Source organism: Berghia stephanieae, chromosome 5 (assembly GCF_034508935.2).
Source record: "Berghia stephanieae isolate SIO BIC M18660-M18661 chromosome 5, UCSD_Bste_1.3, whole genome shotgun sequence".
NCBI classification, from domain to species: domain Eukaryota; kingdom Metazoa; phylum Mollusca; class Gastropoda; order Nudibranchia; family Aeolidiidae; genus Berghia; species Berghia stephanieae.
Genome location: NC_088364.1, coordinates 8,959,485 through 8,966,984, shown reverse-complemented (window position 1 = coordinate 8,966,984; position 7,500 = coordinate 8,959,485). Strand labels below are relative to the sequence as shown.

General features: G+C 36.5%; 1 protein-coding gene and 1 long non-coding RNA gene across 10 annotated transcripts in view; one reads left to right on the top strand and one right to left on the bottom strand.

Moving 5' to 3' along the window:
- LOC144972373 (uncharacterized) overlaps positions 1 to 2,744 on the bottom strand; it is a 35,006-nt gene extending 32,262 nt beyond the window's left edge. For 2 of the 4 annotated variants that reach the window (XR_013645346.1, XR_013645349.1), the window contains exon 1: positions 2,222 to 2,744. This is a non-coding gene — a long non-coding RNA (uncharacterized LOC144972373). Of the gene's footprint in view, positions 1 to 2,217 lie in introns of all 4 variants that reach the window. The other 2 variants (XR_013645347.1, XR_013645348.1) reach the window with 2 other exon arrangements.
- The window catches only part of LOC144972358 (uncharacterized), a 59,043-nt gene that overhangs the window by 5,304 nt on the left and 46,239 nt on the right, over positions 1 to 7,500 (top strand). The window lies entirely within an intron of this gene.

The following is a 7,500-nucleotide window of genomic DNA, read 5'->3' as shown; positions in this document are numbered from 1 at the left end:
TTTCATATAGCTATGCCGCTCCACACCCCATCAATACACTCATTCTATACTGAACCCTGTGACAGCAAGATTGGATTTCACATTGAACATAAACAGTGTTCACCTAAGTCTGTGATGAACTTTAACCACATCACAGATACAGGTGAAAACTGTAAAAATCAACAAAATGGATAAAAGTAGGTCTGGCTAATTTATTCGCATCTGTTTTTCTGCCTACAATTTTTCTCTTTTTCGGTTTGTCGGTTTCGCATGGAATGAATCGTCCGCCATTTTGATAACAATGCTTTGTTGACAAATTTGCAATCGGCGATTGGCTGAACTGAGTCACGTTACCTGAGTCACGTGATCTACAGTCTCGGCGAATGGACTTATGCCCTTTTTCGTTACAAACCTATGGACATGTGCCTTTCTTCTATTGTCCCCCTTTTATTTCCCTCTCTGTACTATGTGACTTGTGCCTCTTTTGGGTAGTCTCGTATATTTAGACTATTCTTTAACAGGGGCACTATGAGCTAAGGGGGATAACTAAAAAAAAACGATTTTGTGACATGTGCCCTTCTTCCCGTGTGGTCTTCATATATATATATATATATATATATATATATATATATATATATATATATATATATATATATATTTATATATCCATGTACATATTTAGGCATGACACAAGCGGTGCCATTTTAAATGATGACCAATTTGGTTGGCCTTGATATCCAATCATTCATAAATTTCTTGGCTTGGAATTCTAAATTTGTCAAACTTGACTGGCAAACAAGAATGGCATGGCGTGACCTTGGCATTCTCGAAATAGTACCTTAGTAACCCAGTATTCAAAGTGCCTTGTCTAATCAAACATTGACTAATATATATATATAGAACTGACGTAATTTTACGTCCGTAGAACGTTTGATCAGTTGATGTTTGTGACCATAATATGGTATTAAAATTGTGATGAGGATGATGATGATGATGATGATGATGATGATGATGATGATGATGATGATGATGGTGATGATGATGGAGCAGGAGGAGGAGGAGGAGGAAGAGGAGGAGGATGATGATGATGATGATGATGAGGAGGAGGAGGAGGAAGAAGAGGGAGATGACGATGACATGATGGTGATTGTCGTGATGATGTTGGTTATGGTGTTGGTGATGATGATTTTTATTTAAAAATTATAATTAATATTGATTTTAGTTGTTATTAACATCATATATATATATATACTCGTATATATATATATATATATATATATATATATATATATATATATATAATACTCGTATATATATATATATATATATATATATATATATATATATATATGGGGGGGGGGGCGACGTTGCCGAATGGTTAAGTCATTGCACTGTGACCCGGAAAGTCTCGGGTTCGAGCACCGCTTCAGGCACTTTCGTTTTTTTTCCTTGAGAAAGATTATTAGCCCCAATTTTGCTCACTTGGACAGCAATGGTGATTCCTGTTGACATCAGACATCTTGTTTGATGAGTTATCTATATTCATTCGTGGAATGCCTAGGCGAAAATGTCTTATGATGCCGTGGCGGAAGGGTGTAAATTTTTAATTAATTATATATATATGAATATATATATATATATATATATATATATATATATATATATATATATATATATATTGTTACTAACATCTTCATGTGTATATATATATATATATATATATATATATATATATAATCTATATGTATATATATATATATATATATATATATATATATATATATATATATATATCCATCTTGGCCATTTTTTGGGTGCGTATGAATACAATTTCTTTTCATTTGGGTCAAAAGTTTCATATTAGCAGGCGAAAAAAAAAACTGTTTGAGAATGGCGAATCATTTGGAGGGGATCGATTTTGAGGATATTTTGAGTAAAAAATTTTTTGTACTGAGAAAAATACTTTAAAACCAGATTATAGAACAGGAAGGCCAAAAATATTTTCAAATCAGAACGAAAACAGAAACGTTGAGTCAATCGATACAGTACAACTGTTCAAGAAATTCGTCAGCAAAAGACCAACGAAGTCCAGAGATCCCGTTTCGCCCCATGTATCTGATTTGTATCTTGTGCTGCCCATCCCGCTCCCACTCCCAACAAGATAATAAAAGTGACTGATCTCAAAAGCACATCAAGCCTTCAACACTATGATAATCAAATTGATTTGCAGGAACTTACTAACATAAGGTCTAGTTCTATTCAAAAACCAACTTGCCATCATGTCAAGTCCAAGCTCCGAATGATGAGAACCACACAACCACAGTCGGACACAACTTATTTCACGGCTCAACTTTTCATGACTATACTTAGAGCCTAATTTTTCTTGAATGTTATCAATAATCCACGGTTCCTAAAGCAATCGGAAATCAACGAAATCCAACGAATAAACACAGCAACAAGGAAGCCGGCTTACATGCACTCTGCAATGCACGGGTGTTTGTAGTGTGACATTGAATTTTACTTAATTCAAAAGGAATCTGCGTTTAGTGTTGAAGGCTTCCAATTCTAAATCAAAAATTGATTTCAATTCATCAAAGAAATCACTTTAATGATTTTAAGTGAAAATGATTGGCTTCTTTCTATTGCCTAACGATTCAAATTTCTTAGTAGTAATAATCAATGATTTAATTCCGTGAAATCGATTTCTTGCAGGGGTCGCTCGATTGAGGGGTCGGCGAACGTCGAAAATAGATAGGGAATTCCAAGTGTTGTCTGGTTTATTTTGATAAATAATAACATGAAGTTGAATGTAAGCTTCAATTTAATTACAAAAACAGATCAAATGAACGTTTCGGGTTTCCCCTTTATCAACAAAACAGGATGATTGAAACACCACAGATGAATGAGATGATGTGGTAGTGGCGTAGTTAAGATGAATATTATTATTAACTACGCCACTACCACATCATCTCATTCATCTGTCGTGTTTCAATCATCCTGTTTTGTTGATAAAAGGGAAACCCGAAACGTTCATTTGATCTGTTTTTGTAATTAAATTGAAGCTTACATTCAACTTCACGTTATCATTTATTTCTTCGAGCTTCAAGCAGCAACATTTACACTACTCTGGTTTATTTTGATGACCAAAAAGCCAATCGTTTCCTGAATAGGCACATAGATAACCACGCCTCTCGGACAATCATAATGTAAACAATGGTAGTGATTGGTTAACATATCAAACTACACATGCTTTACTATCGATGGTATGTGTCTGAGTAAAATACCCACTGTTCTACCGCTTGATCAATAGAACCAAAAAGAGAAAATTATGTGTAAACTTAAAGGTTTATAATATGATCGAGAAAATCGTGTGATAACTAGTCACCCATTTGGCGGTAAAAACATTGACAATGATCAGAGAGAGGTTGATTTCCTTTACGTTGTTGTTTGTCCGAGCATATGTGGAGGTGTGTAACAAATCCTATGTCTTGATTGGTCAAAATCTACTGGATAATAAAAATTATCACTGCAGATAACGTGAATTCATTGCAAAATAAATCTATTTACAACTTTTTGGTCATGAAATATCTAAGAATTTACGTTTAGGAGTGGAATAAAGGCATGTTGGGGTTAGATTTATTAAATTCGTTTTGTTTTTAAATCGAGGAATAACTTATTTCGCGATAAAAATAACATTTAATAAATCCGAACTCGTGAAAGAATCATATAATACATAACCCCTCTTTGTGCTAGTCCCTTTCAAGTACTTGAGGCCTCGTAGTATTAATTCTCTCCTTGCCAGTCATTTTCAGGATTTTCCCCAAAACTTCACACCCAACTAACACAAAAATATATTTTTTATCACTCAGACACAATCATAGCAGTAAAGTTCTTGCGATACATGATTTCTTTAGCAAAACATGCTGTACAACATAGTTTATTTTCTTTAAATGTTATGATGTACAAGAGAAATTTGAATAAGAAAAATGCTGGTTGTATCGTAACGAATGTGACGATTTTCCTGTAGTTGATAAAGAGAGGGTTAAACATTAAGAGAATCGATGTGCTTGGAAACCAAAATGGCGCGAATATGATTGTATCTGAAAGAAGCAGGAAGAAAAATTATAAGAATGATCAAAATATGTTTTTTTTATAATGCTATTAACCCCTTGACATCATCATCATCATTGCCTTTTTCACCCTGGGTCAGGGTATAGGCCACAGACAAACAGTTTCCATCCTTCTCTATCCTGAGCTAAGTTTTTTTATCTCATTCTAGGTCTTACCACTTCTCTGTATATTGGTCGCCCAAGCTAAAAAAAAAGGATTTGGTTTGTCCGTCTGCGTTTCTGTAACGGTTTGAGTTTAACGGAAAGGGGTGTTAACCCTTTACCAACCCCCAACCTGGAGGACCAGGTGACTCAAAGATGGGGGAATCACACACCATTAGTCGCCTTTAACGACACGCTGGCTTGGCATTGGGCTATTCTTGACCTTCTCAGTTGGGGGATCCCGTGCACCACTCGGGGAAACCCCTTGACAACGGTATGATTTCGCAGTGGTTCGGATCTGACCAAGTCTCTTCCTGGAATGAATAAGGTTCCGGTTGTCTCCTTGTGCGGCTATGTGGTCTAGTGGTATGACACTCGCTTTCGGATCTTAAGGTCCTGGGTTCGAGCCTCGCTCGGCGCATAGTTGAGTCCTTAGAGAAGGCTCTTTACTCACATTCTCTCACAGTACTCAGGTGTAAAATGAGTACCTGGCCGTTAACAGCGTTGTCTCTGTCCCAAAAATTTGTAATATCGACTGACAGGCGTCATGTCTCGTCCTGCATGTTATGTGTTGCTGTTGGCCAGGGACCCCTTGTAAAACGCTTTGAGCACATTTAGTGGATATTGCTCTATAGATAGCATGCGCTTGGCTAAGAAGCTCATAACATTGCCAGTGGATATTGCTCTATATAGAAGCTCCATTTTTTTTTTTTTTTTTTTTTTTTTGTGAAACTGCCTTGTTATTGTTGACTTTGAACAGCCAAACGGTTTTCAACCCGAGTTGCGACAATCTTGATCTGCCCATGCCAATTTCTTCGGCGACGTTTAACCCTCTCCTTACCAACGATAGGAAAATCGTCACATTCTACAACACAATTGGTCGAATTGTGAATTCCTATGAGTGATGAACCCTCCAGTTACCGATCACTTGGAATCTTTCAGTCTAACTGATCACACGCATTTTGGGTCTCTCTCGAACCAACATTTTTCTTATCCAAATTTCTCTTGTACATCATAAAATTTAAAGAAGATGAACAGTGTGTTGTAGGGTATGTTTTGCTACAGAAATTATGTAGAGTCTAGATATTGCAAGAACTTACTGCTATTATGTTTGAGTGATAAAAAATATATTTTTGTGTTAGTTGGGTGTGAAGTTTTGAGGAAAATACTGAAAATGATTGGTAAGGAAAGGGTTAAACGATCCATGATCATAACAAAATCAATGTATATTGAATTTTATTTTGTTTACATTTCTACAAAGCCATAATGAGATTATCCTTGTCTTTTCTGTTTCATACGAGATTCACCAAAGAATTTTTTTAAATATATTTTTTTTCATAATTAATTGGTATACGCCATTTGTTGGATTTTGTAGTGTAAGATTTTGACATGCGGTTATTATATTAAACAGTCATTTTAAAAAAAAAGAAGCGGGTCAATAGAAAAAGGCAAAATAAGTATCAAATTTTACAAGATTGGACAATCTATCTATCATAGAGAAACAGTTCTAAGAGCGTTTCGTTGACTATGCAGCCGAGTGAAATAATACTGGTTGGTGGTGATAACCCATGTAAAATGGTGAATCACCAGGTCTATGTGGCATGACATGGAGAACACGCTTTACCAGACAGTGTTGTAAATTGCTCGCCGTGCTAAATCAGTGTCTGGACAACAACAAAATAAAAGAAAACAAAAACAAACAAACAAACAAACAAACAGCCAAAACACATTTTGTTTACAGCCCACATACGCTGATAAAAATCGCTTTAAACGGTATTATATATTATAGTCGCTATGAATCAGATGCGAAGATGAAAGCAAGATGATACACACACACACACACACGCGCGCATACATACATACATACATACATACATACATACATACATACATACATACATACACACTCACACACAGAGCGAGACAGAGAGGAGAAGAAATGCACACACAAAAAAAGAGAGAGAGAGAGAGATAGAGAGAGAGGGAGAGAGAGAGGGGGAGAGAGGGAGAGAGATAGAGAGAGAGGGAGAGAGAGAGAGGGAGAAAGAGAGATAGAGATAGAGATAGAGAGAGAGAAAGAGAGAGAAAGAGATAGAGATAGATAGATAGATAGAGAGAGATAGAGAGAGAGAGAGAGAGAGAGAGAGAGAGAGATGTCAGGTCTGGACACATAGGATAGTTGAATATTTTTAGTATATAATCAAAATTAAGTTTATTTTCACTATGTATTTTATTCAAATAATATCTCCAATATGAGCGCCATCATTTGCATGAACTCGATGCAATAAATCAGACTTGATTTTAATTATATACAAAAAAAATATGCAACTATCCTATGTGTCCAGACTTTATGGACACCCTGTATATATAATGTTTTGTGTGTATTTGTACAATTGATATGGCGGGAAGAAATGGTGTGTATTTTATTTTAACACATACCGTCAATCCTCAAATACCGTGTTTACCGATTTGACATTGAACACCCACCTACAACGGAAAGATCCTCGAACTCTCCATATGTTCATTTTAGTCTCTTGTTACACATAGTTTTGTGCGTTGGTACGTTATATATCCGGCTGGCGGATGTTGTAGATTTATTTTGGCTAAATGCAATACATCAATTGAAAACAATTTGGATTTTGTTTTTATTTCAGACTGAATGCGAACTGTCATCATTGTCATAAAACTGTCGGTCAGGGACCCCTTGTACAGGGCTTTGAGCACGTTTAGTGGATATCGCTCTATATAAACGTTCAAGTCAAGTTAAAATAAAACAAAGGGTCCGGGTAATCGATTAAATGATTTATCCGAAGCAAAAGCTGCTTTTTGAGCATAATTGAATATCTTTCTATTTTTCTCTCTTCTCCCCCCCCCCCCCCCCCCCCCCACACACACACACAATTAACCTTCATTCAAAGTTTTTTTTTAATTTTCGATTCACCCTGTGGTCTTTGAGTTTCCCGACAACTCAGTTGGTAGAGCACTCGCTTCACACGCAAAGGGACCAAGGTCGATCCCAGGTACAGTCGAGATTTTTTCCGCCCCCCCCCCCCCCCCCCCCCCAATCCCTCCCCTCCTTTCTGCCCAGCAGTAATTGGGTAGCTGGGTCTGTTTGATCTGGCTGAAATTACGTTGCGATAGACTAGCGTCCTATCCAAAGGGTTGCAAGAAATTGCTACTATTCATTTCACGTTATAGAAACCGGGATAAACTCCGGCTCTACGGGCCTAGTGGTTCTGGAGGACCACTT